Source organism: Pinus tabuliformis, chromosome 2_1, assembly GCF_031772625.1.
Source record: "Pinus tabuliformis cultivar Carrire ecotype Pingquan chromosome 2_1, CPIR1, whole genome shotgun sequence".
Lineage (NCBI taxonomy): Eukaryota > Viridiplantae > Streptophyta > Pinopsida > Pinales > Pinaceae > Pinus > Pinus tabuliformis.
This window is the reverse complement of record NC_142299.1, coordinates 930103010-930116501: the sequence shown is the minus strand read 5'-3', so window position 1 is coordinate 930116501 and position 13492 is coordinate 930103010.

Here is a 13492-nt window from a genome sequence, read left to right as displayed (position 1 = left end):
TCCCAAGAGAAATTGTGACAGATCAGGGAAGTCAATTTACATCTAACTTGATGGAGAAGTTGATGGAAGAATACAAAATCAAGCATAGAAAATCTACTCCGTACCATCCGCAAGCAAATGGACAAGTGGAGTCTACAAACAAAGTCCTTGAGAACATCATCACCAAAACTGTTCATCTACATAGAAGAGATTGGGCAGAAAGGCTTCCTGAAGCCTTATGGACCTATAGAACTACATGGAGGAACACAACAGGACATTCTCCCTATGAACTTGTTTATGGGAAAGAAGTCCTGCTCCCCATTGAGTTTCAAGTCAAGATTTTCAAGATGGCAGTTTAGTTGAAGATGAATCTATCAGAAGCCCAAAAGCACAGAATGGAGCAGCTGAATGAGCTAGATGAAATAAGACAAGATGCAATTTTAAGGAATGATTTAGTTCAGCACCAAAGAACTAAGTGGCATGACAGATATATCAAAGAGAAAAAGTTTCAAAAGGGAGATTGGGCGTTACTGTTTGATTCCAAGTTTAAAGACTTCACAGGAAAATTTCAGACTCATTGGCTTGGACCATATGAGATTGACGAAGTCTTTAGCAATGGAGCAGTTCGAGTCAAGACCATTGATGAGTTTCAAACTCCTCTCATTGTGAATGGCCACCGATTGAAAATTTATCATAAGCCACTCTCAAAAGAGGACTTTGTCAAAATGTTTCAAGAAAATTCTGCAATGAGGCTGGTGGAGAGGAATCCTTCTCCTCCATCAGCCTAGTCTTTGTTTCTTTCAGTTGAAAAAAAATAAAAAATAAAAAAAAATAAAAAAAATTTCTTTTATATAAGCCTGAAAACCAATCATAGATTGGCAGTCTTATACAGAAAATGTAGAGTGAAAATCAGGGGCACCTGACACTATATTTTCCAAAAAAAAAAATCTCTCTCTCTTTCCATCTTCACTCCACCTCATTTGCCATTTCAGTTCATCCATCTCATTTTCATCTCCACCTTCACTCCACTTCATTTCCATCTCATTCCACTCATTTCATTTCATTCCATCAATAAAAGTCCCTCTCAGGACTATTTTATTTAGTTAGTTCTTCTCTAACTATCTTTGTGCAGTTAAAGGGGTGTTGTCTCAGTTTCCGCAGCTGGGAGCCGTTTCTGCAGCCAGAACCAGTTTCCGCAGCCAGCATCACTCTGTCTCTACAGCCGACATTACTCTGTTTTCAAAAAAATCACAGTCAAAGGTTAGTGTCATCATCACCAAGTGTAGCAAAGACATGGGGCATCTTCAAGATCAAAGAACAATAATGGGGCAGAAGCCTTAGTCAAGAAATGATAAGCTTCCAAAGGTATGATCAAAAATCTCTACCAAATAACAATTCAATGTCATTATTATGCATAGTTATTTAAACCATGGCAAGTTCCACTAAATGCAATGATTTGATACGACAAGCCCCATACCACTCCTCTTCTACGACGTCATTCCACACACACCTTATTCATTTCTAACGGTCCCATGATCATCCTAAATTTAAACTCGAGATGGACTGCTCTCCCATTTATTGGACGTACTTTTGAGACGTGACCTACTGTACTACGGCTCTCCTTCACCATAATTTCCGCAGCAGTCTGCTGAGACGTGTGCACAAGTCATCCGATCCAAAAGGACTCAGCCGTTATTCTGCCCATTTATCACTTCACTCCCGCATGCATTCGATGTTGAACTCGTTACTGTTGCTTACCCTTTACTCCCTCAGTACTCATACCATTCCCTGTTCTCCATTTCCGTTGCATCCACTACAGCCTACTCCAAACCCTGGCTACAGTCACCACATACATCCTGACCTTCGATTACGGTCACTCCAGTTACCCTAAGAATCGCATAATCAGCCCATTTTTTCCTGAACCTTCATACGCAGTAGAATTTTCAGTCGGAATTTAAAGCCGAGAATGGGAAAACTACTAAGAGCTGAACCGGAAGGACCAAAATACCTGGAGGGTTATCCTCAAACGAAGGAGTCATTGAAGAAAGCAAGGTGGCTGAGATTCATTCAAAAGTTCAGGGGCTATAACAAAGAAGTGACTAAATCCTTTGCACAGTCCTTTAATGGACACGCAGTGGAGATAGGAGACTTAAAATTTACAATGACCGAGGCCACAATAGCAGCTGCAACAAGTTTCCCACAAGAAGGTGAAAGGTGGTTCAAAAACAGAAGTGTGGATGATCAAGGATGGAGAATCATGCTTCAAAACCCAGGTATGGATACCTCTGTATTTACAAAAGGAATCCATGTGCATGCAATAAAAGAAGAATGGTCCACTCTGTTATTACTTATCCAGTAATTTATCACATGCGATGGTCGTTTTGGTTCCATGTACATGTATCATGCCAGGCTAATGATGAATTTTATGGAAGGTTATACCCTTAATTTGCCTTATTTTCTATTATCAAGCTTGAAAAAAAATGAGCTCTATTGTTCAAAAACACGTAGGCAATATTGAACCCCATATTTACCATCACGGGTTCATAAAAATCCTTATTGAAGATCAGTTGAAAAACACTAAGGATACTTGGGAAAAGTTTTTGACAAGAAACCACTTCAAAGAACTGACTGAAGCCTCTGGAAGCAGTTCCCCAAAAATTCCAAAGAGAAGTAGGAGGAAAGAAAAGAATATTACAGCCCAAGACTCTCCTACAATAGACATTCAGGAAACTGTTCAGAAAGAAGAAGAGGAGGGAGCTAAAAACAAGAAACAGAAGAAGGACAAAGGCAAAATAACCATTCAAGAAACCTATCCATCCCCTGAACCATCCATAGAGGAATATTCTCAAACTTTGGCAGAAAGATTAGTACATCTTCAAGCTGCTGCCATAACAAAGAAACAAAAAGGAAAACAGATTGCACAGGAAAAGAGCACTAGTCCACACGTGAGGAGTAGCATTAGGCTAAAAGGAAAGAAGAGTGTAACCCAAGAAAAACAATCTCACTTTATTGATTTAGATAAAGATACACTTGAGAAATCTCCAACTCAGCCAAGCATTGAGCCAAGTCCTCCACGTGAGGAAAGCCCTTTTCGGCCGCAAAGAGAAAGCAGTCCTCCTTCACCAGAATTTGAGTTCAGGCCGAAAAAGACACCTGAGGTAGATTCTAATCAGCAAGAAGCATATAACTACCTAGAGTCCTTGGAACAATCAGCTGCAGGACCAAGCACCACCTTGCCACTTGATGCACAAGTACAGTCTTTAAAAGAGGAAGTGTTTGAATTGGAAGTCCTAAATAGACACATCAAACAGGAAAACGAAGCACTCAAAGAGCAGAGTAAGGTAGACAAGATTGTCCATGATAACACTATGCTCCATTTATGACTGTGGCAAAAGAAGAACATGAAGCTGAAGAAAAAGTGTAAAAAGTTGAGCAGGGCATTGATTAATCTTAAGTTCAAATGTCTAGTCAGGAAACCAAGGACCATTTTAGCATCAAAGAGAAAGAGAAGAGGGCTAGATGTTCTTACAGAAGCCTCGGAGCATATGGATTAAGGGAAAATAACTAAGTTTTGGTTGCATGAGGACATGCAACACCTTCACAGTGGGGGTATGTTGAGCCTCGAACCTGCACCTTCCTATACACCCTCTCAGCCTTCTTTTTCCACTCATTTCATCTACCAAGTTGATTAAATCATTGTATTTTAGTTTAAAAAAGAGCTTTTGACATGGTTTTCTAACTACACTGATGACCGTTGTTTGGTTTAGAATTTTGTTCAGACAGCTGCGGAAGCTTCTCAGTTTCCGTAGCCGACACAGGTTTCCGCAGCCGACCCAGGTTTCTGCAGCCAGCACAGGATTCCGCAACCGTTTTGTCAAACACCATGCTACAGGTGTCCTCTGAAGAAACGAGCCACATGGGCAAGTCACAGGAGTCAAGGACATGGAACGTGTCCCTCCAGATCATCCAGCACGCCCATAAAAGCCCGCGGTCAAACAAGGGGCAAAGGATAGTCAACGGAAGTGTTCAGCGGTGGCACGGCTCTGCGTAGCTCTATTTTTGAGCACGTGAAGCTACGTGGCACAGTCCTTATCCACGAAGACATCCTGATAGCGTGAATCCAACAGCCATACCTCTCAGATTTAATAAACATGATGATAGTTACCTAGCTCCGGGCTGAAGAGGATTTACGTGTCTCTGGCAGCGTGGTTAATAGCGTAGATTTAGTTAATCTGTTTAGCTTTCTTTCCTTATAAATAACGCATCCATGAACGCTGTAAAAGTTAATCTCTGGTAATGTAATTCGAAGTTGTTGTATTTCCGCACTGCACTTTTACGTTGCTGTTTAATATATGAGAAGACTGGTTTAAACTTAAGCTTGTAGTTGTTCGTTGAATTGGCTGAAGTGGTAGAGGGCCCCTGTTCACTAAAGCCTTGTACAGTTGTCCTTTAACTCTTGCATTATTTTTTTCCTGTTCATGTATATTAGTTGTACAGTTGTTATTTAAATGCTGCGTTTTATTTCATCATGTATATTAGTTGTACATAACAAAGCTTTTTGATTTCTGTTGATTTACATTTTCATTGCTGCTCTTTTATGGTTACAACTGATTAGTGTTTTCTGCAGGTTTTCTTAGGCAGCCCGGGGCAATTTTTCACCTTTTATTTTTATAACTATTGGCATACGAGATCATCTTGTCTTTGTCGCTGACTCTTGTTTTCTGAAGTTTGATTTCTAGTACTGTCATTTCCTTAAGTTGTACATTTATTTTCTGCTCTTAGATATCATGCTATTCATCTGATTACGGTTTCTTTCTATAATCAAATAACTTTATTATGAACCAGAATATCACTCATTATAGCTTGATTTAGTTTGCTTTAGATCTCACATTGCTTGACTTGTTCATGATTGTTTCTCACAGGGTAAATTAAGTTGAAAGGAAAAAGGTCAAGAGAGTTAAAGTAGTGTGATTAGTGTCTTTTATGCAGTTTAACTTCTTTTAGATTTCACATTGCTTAACATTTCATGATATCTTTTCACAAGGAAGATTGAGTTGAAGAGTTGAAATAGTGTGAATTAGTTTTTCTTACTTTTAATTGAGTTTAGTGTAGATTTCACTTTCATTTTCATTCAGCAACAAAGATACTGGGCCGATGTCATTAGTTCATTGTTTGATGTCTTTATTTCTTTTTAAGAATTGATTTCATTGCAGTTATTTTAAAAGCTTTCTTTCTTTTAAGTTTTGAAAAACCACTTAGAGATCACCATAATCATCCATATTTCACTTGCTTTATCACCTTTTCATCATCTCACATTAGGGAAAGATAAATCCAAAAACAAACTTAAAAAAAACTAAAAACGAAAAAAGACTAAGGAAATGGTTATCTAGTACATATAGTACACTTCACTTCGTTAGTTTACGAACCCCGGGTTGACATTATAAATAGCAATTTAGATCACACTAAATTGACCAAACAGAAGCATTCTCTCAGTTAGGCATTTTCATACACCTGTGTCATCCGTCGTCCCTCTGTGAGCTCTCTGTTATTCTCTCAGCCATCTCCAAACACTGTAACAGCAAGTGCATTCTCGTTTCCCCCAACAAGCATATTGCTCTCAATAACTCCCTGTGTATCCCTCCCTTGAATTGACATAGCATTTTTCCCTGTGTATCCATTCCTTTGTGGCATCTTATCAGTGTGTCTCCCTCTTCTCGAAATCATCATCACTCCCTTCAGATCCATTTGTCTTCTCATAGTGTTTTCTCCATCATCCATTCAGCGTCCGGAAAAGTTTCGGTGGACATCCCTTCAAATAAAGCTTCAAAGTATCTCTTCAAATCAAGTCCAGAGCATCTTCTCATTACCATATTAGGCACTGTTGTGTATCAGTATCTATTGTGTGGTAACAGGCTGCAACAGGTCAAATTCCTATTCTAAGGACATCGAAGCAAAGAAAAAGAATATCAGCAGAAGGTATATCATAAACAGCAGTAAGATCAGCAAGAGCACATACAAGAGGAATGGAAAAATTACAAAAGATATAGCAAGTCATAGGATCAAAATGGAGTGTAATCCTATAGAGAGAGTTGCAAAAAATGAAGTTTGCCCAACTTGCAGGGCAAATAAGTCCAGGATAGGTAGGTTCAGTGAAGCACTCAAGGATCTCAGTTCAAAAATGAAAATAGAGAACATCTATAAATAGAGAGACATAGATAAGCATAAAGCTGAAATAATAGAGCTCAAGAACAAATGCACACATCTTGAGGAGGCCATAGCTTATATCAAATCAATCACTTAGAGCCAACGAGGGGAAAACTCCACTCAGCAAAGCAAGAAGCAACACTCTCAACAGGAGCAGTCAGTTAACAAGTATTGAAAAATCATTTAATTTATATGTATTGCAAGTTTATTTTAATTCTGGAACAGTATGTATGGCAATACGCCAAACTAGTCAAAGGAATACATCGAAAATTAGATTCAAGATTAGAAATAGGGACTGAGCTCCCATTTTCATATTTCTACTTGAATCCAATCCCCATTGAATGTATTGAAAAATCATTTAATTTCATATGTATTGTAATTTTATTTTAATTTGGAACAGTATGTACGGCAATACGCCAAACTAGTCAAAGGAATACATAGAAAATTAAACTCAAGATTAGAAATAGGGATTGCGCTCCCATTTTCATCTTTCTACTTGAATCCAATCCCCATCGAATGTAATAGGAGTTTTCTACTCTCTTTTTTGCACTATAATCAATATCTGGTCGTGTTAAAAAAAGAAGAAGTAATAATAATATTTTAATATTAAATTTAACAAATTTTTTACATAATAACAAAAATTATAATAATATTTGGAATTTTAATGTGATAAAAAAAATTGTGGAAGGTGAATTTATGATCTATTCAAGTTGAAGGTATATGATAAAGTATATTTTGAGCATAGACAGACATGCTTACATATTGCCTTCATAATAACATTTAAAAAATCTAATGTTGTTCATAACCTAAATAAAGTTGAATTTTCATTTTTAGTAAAATAATGTCATAACAATTTGGTTAAATTATTGATGGATTAAATTTTAGATATTTATTGATTCTAAAATCTTAAATTATGGAATCCATATAAAATTTTATCATAACAACTTGGTTAAATTATTGATGGATTAAATTTTAGATCTTTATTGATTCTAAAATCTTAAATTATTGGATCCATATGGTTAAATTATTGTTGGATTAAATTTTAAATCTTTATTGATTCTAAAGTCTTAAATTATGGGATCCTTATAAAATTTTATATCGACCCCTTCTTAACCACGTAAAGGGTGGGTCTCGGTCAAGCTTTTAAGCTCCTAATATCCACAATTTTAGCACTTCTTCTACAAAACTTTTACAACACCACTTTATACCCTACTAGGGAACTTACGGCAAAATTTGTCCTTAGGTGGCAAAGTTGATCATTTTGGATTAATGAAGGAATCATCTATCCAATAGCATATGAGTTTGACATTTTCGAATTCATATGATATTACATTAACACATTTGTCTGCGAAATGTAATTAAAATATTACTTTGCTAACTTCGAAAATTAATAATAATAAAAAATATAATTTTGCATTAAAAAAATAAATTTTTAATATGAAACACTTAGATTTCTCTGTGTAGATCATGCTTATATATATATATATATATATATATATATATATATATAAAAATTACACATTTTAGACTAACTTATGCTACTTGAATACACACATACCTCTTAAAATGTGTAAAAATTTGCAAGGACAAGCATTTCATTTAATAGAAAATTGGCATATTATACGACACTCATTTTTTTACAAAAAATATCATTAGGACAACATAATTCTCCACAATTTGTCTTTTTACTTTAGATCAAAATTCACAATGCTTATATGAATTTGGAAGGCTTCAATTTGATAAATGAGTAATTCCTCGTGGCATTTGGCCCAAAAGTGTAACCCATTTGGACTAAATTATACTACGTGCACACATACCCCTTAAGATGTGTAAAAATTTGCAAAGACAAGCATTTCATTTAATAGAAAATTGGCATATTATAGGACACTAATTTTTTTACAAAAAATATCATTAAAACAACAACATAATTCTCCACAATTTGTATTTTTACTTTGAATCAAAATTCACAATGATTATATGAATTTTGAGGGCTTCAATTCGATAAATGAGTAATTCGTGGTGGCATTTGGCCCAATAGTGCATCCCATTTTCATGCATTCACCCTCAGCGAAGATTTTTGTGTATAGTTAACAAAAATATGGATATATGGTGGTGCTCGTTGCTGGTGCATAAACCATGACAACAACAACAAAAAAAATGATAAACCATGACAACTGTTGACACCTAATCTTCATGATTGGGGGAATTTTGTGTAAATAAATAAATTAGGAATGTGAACATTCATCGGGAGATGAACTGAACAATCACTCCTATCGTATATAACAATGACCTACCTATGGAATAATAGATGAATCAGTTATTTATTTTGTGGAGTTACTGCCTGGCCTGACATGGTATCAGATCCAACTCCTTTTTTAGCCTTTGTGTCCCTTGTAACTCCCTGTCTGCTCTCCATATAGCTAAGCAGGTTCTCCATAAAATTAGCTACCCCTCTGTCTGACTGTTTAGTTCTCTGACTGTCATAAACATTTCAAAAAAAGGCGTTATTGCACCTGTGCCTCCACTGCATGAATTCCTTCACTTGATTATTCTCACCTTGGTCGCATCTGTCTCCATTTATTTTCTGTAGTTGGCCACTGCTTGAGCTCTTTTTTGTATCTTTGAACGATCTGCCCACCTGGTATCCGCTGCCCAGCACCATATCTTCGTATAATACCATATCACATACCGAGCCATTGGCGCAACACGAAAACGTTGTATCAGTCATCCTTTTGCGTATGAGAACATTCAAGTCCTAGTATCTCTGCGTGGAGACAGCTCATATATTAACGTAGTGGTATGAGATAGCTCATATATTAACGCAGTGGTATGAGACAGCTTAAGTGTAGGCTTAACTTCTGCGTATTTTGCGTCTAACCTTTTTTCTTGACTCTTCTCCGGCCGAACTCGTAATTTGAAAGAATACGAGCGACAGAGTAAGGCTATATGGTTTAAATTTTGTAGGCATCTTGACTCTGAAGTTCCACGGAGGGTTTGTACATACACCCTTCTTTGGTATTGTTACAGGTCTTTTTAAACGGACTGATGATAACTATTGTTTCAGACATGTAATATTTGGAACTTCTTTAAAGATCAAGTTCGTTATCGTTGTCAGTCTTTAATCTGCTTTTGTGGGTTTATACATATCATTGTGTTGTTGAAGCAATGGCGCTCGTCCAAAATCTGTATATGCGTTGAACTATACAGCGCTCTGCGGTTTTCTAAAAATCATTTAAAATCATTTGAATGGTAAGCTTTGGCAGTTTTTAGGCGCTCATTGGTATTTTTTTTTTATTTGGCTGAGAAGAGTTTTGGTGAATACAAAAGTGGTGTATGCGTTGAACTAATTTGGTGTATACAACACCTGCATTCCCTTGGTATTGAATGTGTTTTGGTATATTGAATGCGTTTTGATATGTGTTGTCTAATGGTATGCACCTGTCCAGTGGTATTTGAAACTGTCATGTTGAATTTGTTGAATGCGTTGAAGGGGCATATATATGGAATATGAACTGTTGTGCGCTTGTTGAAACGTTGTGCGCTGTGGAATATTAACACTGCTTTATTGAATACGCTGCTCCTATTGAGTTAATGGTCCAGTTATATGTTGGATATATGATATGAGGATGCTTTTATAAACATTGGAGGGATTTGAAGAAAACATAGTGCATAAAGTATTTCAAATCTTTTTTGCCCTTGTGAGTACAATTTCACTGTATATCAACGGAAATAATTTTTGTTACAGTATGCATTCAAGAGAAAGAGGAAGATATTTCAAAGGCAGGGGGGCAGACACCCTCAAGAAAAAAAGGCAGATTTGCACTGCATACGCTGCAAAAGAAATGGATCACATGATGCCTCTACATGCAAGCTACCATGGGACAAAATTGTGCAAAAAAGAAACCAACAGAAAGGTAAAACTAATGATACAAACAAAGGTAAAGCACCTGAATCCGCTCACTATGTTGAAGCACAATGTAACATTGGAGTAAATGAAGATTTGTTTAATGTTTCACTTGCTTCCTGGAAAAATGATTGGTTGCTTGATTCAGGAGCAACCTGTCATATGACTCATAGAAAAGATTTTTTTGAAGATTTTACTGACAATGTTGACGGAGTAGTATACTTTGCAGATCAGTCAAAAATCAAGCCATCAGGGCTTGGCACAATCAGGCTTAAACTACCTGGTCTTCCAGACTTTTTTCTGGATCATGTTCTATATCTCCCACAGCTCAAGAGAAACTTGTTGTCCTTGGTCCACATCCGCCAGCAAGGTCACTCCATTCATATGTTTGATGGCAAGCTTGAGGTAAGAAAATCATCTGACCACTCACTTGTCATGAGGGGAATAGAAGAAGAAAGGCTTCTCAAACTGCAAGAAACCTCTGCTCATGCACAACATTTCTCATCATGAAAAAGGTACACTTCCATCAAGTTTATTATGGCATGCTAGATTTGGACATTTAAACTATGACAGTGTCTGCTTATTGAAGAAAAATGGTGTTGCTGGTTTGCCTACAATTCCTAGAAAACTTAAGCAATGTGATGCTTGCATTTTAGGAAAGCATAGCAAACAGTCTTTTCATGATTCACATTCAAGAGCACATAGGAAACTTGAACTCATTCATTCATATTTATGTGGTCCAATGCCTGTTCCTTCTGCAAATGGAAATAAGTATATCATGACGTTTATTGATGACTACACCCGAATGTGCTGGGTTTATTTATTGAAGAAAAAATCTGATGCTTTTCAAACATTCAAGAATTTTCATAAATGGATTGAAAATGATGCACAATCTCATATTGGGTCTATTCGCACTGATAATGGAAAAGAATATACATCAAATGAATTTGAAAACTATCTTCGCCAACATGGGATCAAACATCAAACAACTGTGCCTTATAATCCCCAACAGAATGGTGTAGCTAAAAGAATGAATAGAACAATCTTGAATATGGTACGATCTATGCTTTTCTTCAAAAATGTAAAGATAATGTTTTGGGTTGATGTTTTTCTATGTGTTGCATATATAAAGAATAGATGTCCATCTAATGCTATAAGAAACAAGACTCCTTATGAATTATGGTATGGACATGTTCCTTCGGTAAAACATCTCAGGATATTTGGTTCCACCTGTTATGATTTGATATCAAAGGTACATAGAAACAAACTTGGTGCTAGAAGTCGTAAGTGTATCTTCCTGGGGTATTCAAACACCTCCAAAGCATACCGCCTCTATGATGAAGTAAATAAAAAGTTTGTTGTATCTAGAGATGTAATTTTTCTTGAATCATCCAAATCTGACAATGTTGTTGAGCGGCAACTTGATCGTTTGGATAGGTTCGCAAAAACGAAATCATTTCAAGAATTTGATAATCAGATTCCACATCTTGAAGGGGGGATGCCTATTCTAGATCAACATGTGGAATCTTCTTCTGAAGAACACTCTCCCCCGACTGAAACTCCAACAACAGATGATGCTTTAAGTGATGTAATTGATAGAATTGGGAGACTCAATCTTGATTCAGTGCCAACTCAATCAACAGAGCAGCCTGGACCATCTCAGAAAGGTCCCCCAAAGTGGCTGACAAAGACACTTGAAAGTGTTCATCCCGATGAAATTAGAAAAACAGGAACCAGAAATTCAAACCGACAAAATGGAGGTGATGTAGATGACTCTAATTCACCTGTTGATATGGATGTTTCTTATGATTGTGAATTGAACTTGTCTACAGATTTTGAACCAACTTCCTTCAAAGAAGCTGCTTCTCATGATGAATGGAAAGAAGCGACGCAAAAGGAGTATGATGCCTTCATAAAGACAGCACTTGGAAGCTAGTTGATCCTCCATTTGGAACCAAACCAATTGGCTGCAAGTGGGTCTACAAGAACAAGTACAAAGCTGACGGCTCATTTGACAAGCACAAAGTTAGGCTTGTGGCAAAAGGTTTTGCACAGAAGGAAGGGGTCGATTATGAGGAAACTTTTACCCCCACAGCGAAATGGGCCACCATCCAAACACTCTTTGCACTAGCAGCTCAGAGCGGTTGGAAAGTCCATCAAATGGATGTAAAAACTGCCTTCTTGAATGGAGATTTAAAAGAGAATGTTTTTATGTCCCAACCTGAAGGATTCGCTGTGAAAGGGCATGAACATAAAGTATGCAAACTTGTGAAGTCCTTGTATGGCCTCAAACAAGCACCGCGAGCCTGGTATGAAAAACTAACTGAGCATCTTCTGAAACTCAACTTCAATCATTTTGATTTTGATGATGCAACTTTATTTGTCAAGAAAGTTGGCAAAACAGTTGTATATCTTGTGGTATATGTAGATGATCTTTTAATGGCAGGGAACAATGAAAGCTACATTGCATCCATAAAGAAGGAATTGGGGAAAAGTTTTGAAATGACTAATTTGGGCTATGTTCATTACTATCTTGGCATTGAAGTAACCCAACATCCAAAGTCCATATTTCTTTCTCAAAAGAAATAAATTGGAGATTTGTTAAACAGATTTGGCATGACAGAGTGGAATCCTTTTACTACTCCAATGGAACAAAACTTAAAGCTCACATCTATTGAAGAAAAGGAATTTGAGGATGCAACAAAGTATAGACAACTTGTAGGAAGTCTCATCTACCTCACTACTACCAGACCAGACATTTCATTTGCTGTTGGAATCCTCTCCAGGTTTATGCAAAAGCCTTGTGAGGGACATTGGTCTGCTGCAAAAAGGGTTCTAAGGTACTTGAAGGGAACTCAAGACCTTGGAATCAAGTATACACAGGTGGACGACTTCAGCTTGATTGGATACTCTGATTCAGACTTCGATGGAGACAAAGAAACTGGGGCATCTACTTCAGGATATGCTATGAGCCTTGGATCAGGAGCTGTCTCCTAGAGATCATGCAAACAATTAGTTCCAGCAAATTCCACAACAGAAGCAGAATACGTGGCAGCAGCTAAAGCAACAAAAGAAATTGTGTGGCTGAGGAAAATTCTTGAAGATTTGCAAGTAAAACAAGTACAATCAACTCCACTCATGATTGACAACACCTCTGCAATAAAGTTGGCCAAGAACCCAAAGTTCCATGATCGAACAAAGCATATCAATACTAAATATCATCTAATTCGACATCATGTTAAGGCCAAAACAATCCATCTCCATCATTGTTCCACAAATGAGCAAATTGCAGACATCTTCACCAAAGCACTTGGAAGGGAAAAGCTTGAACGATTCAGAATGATGCTTGGACTCACCAACATCCCTTCAGATTAAAGGGGGGAATGTTGACACCTAATCTTCATG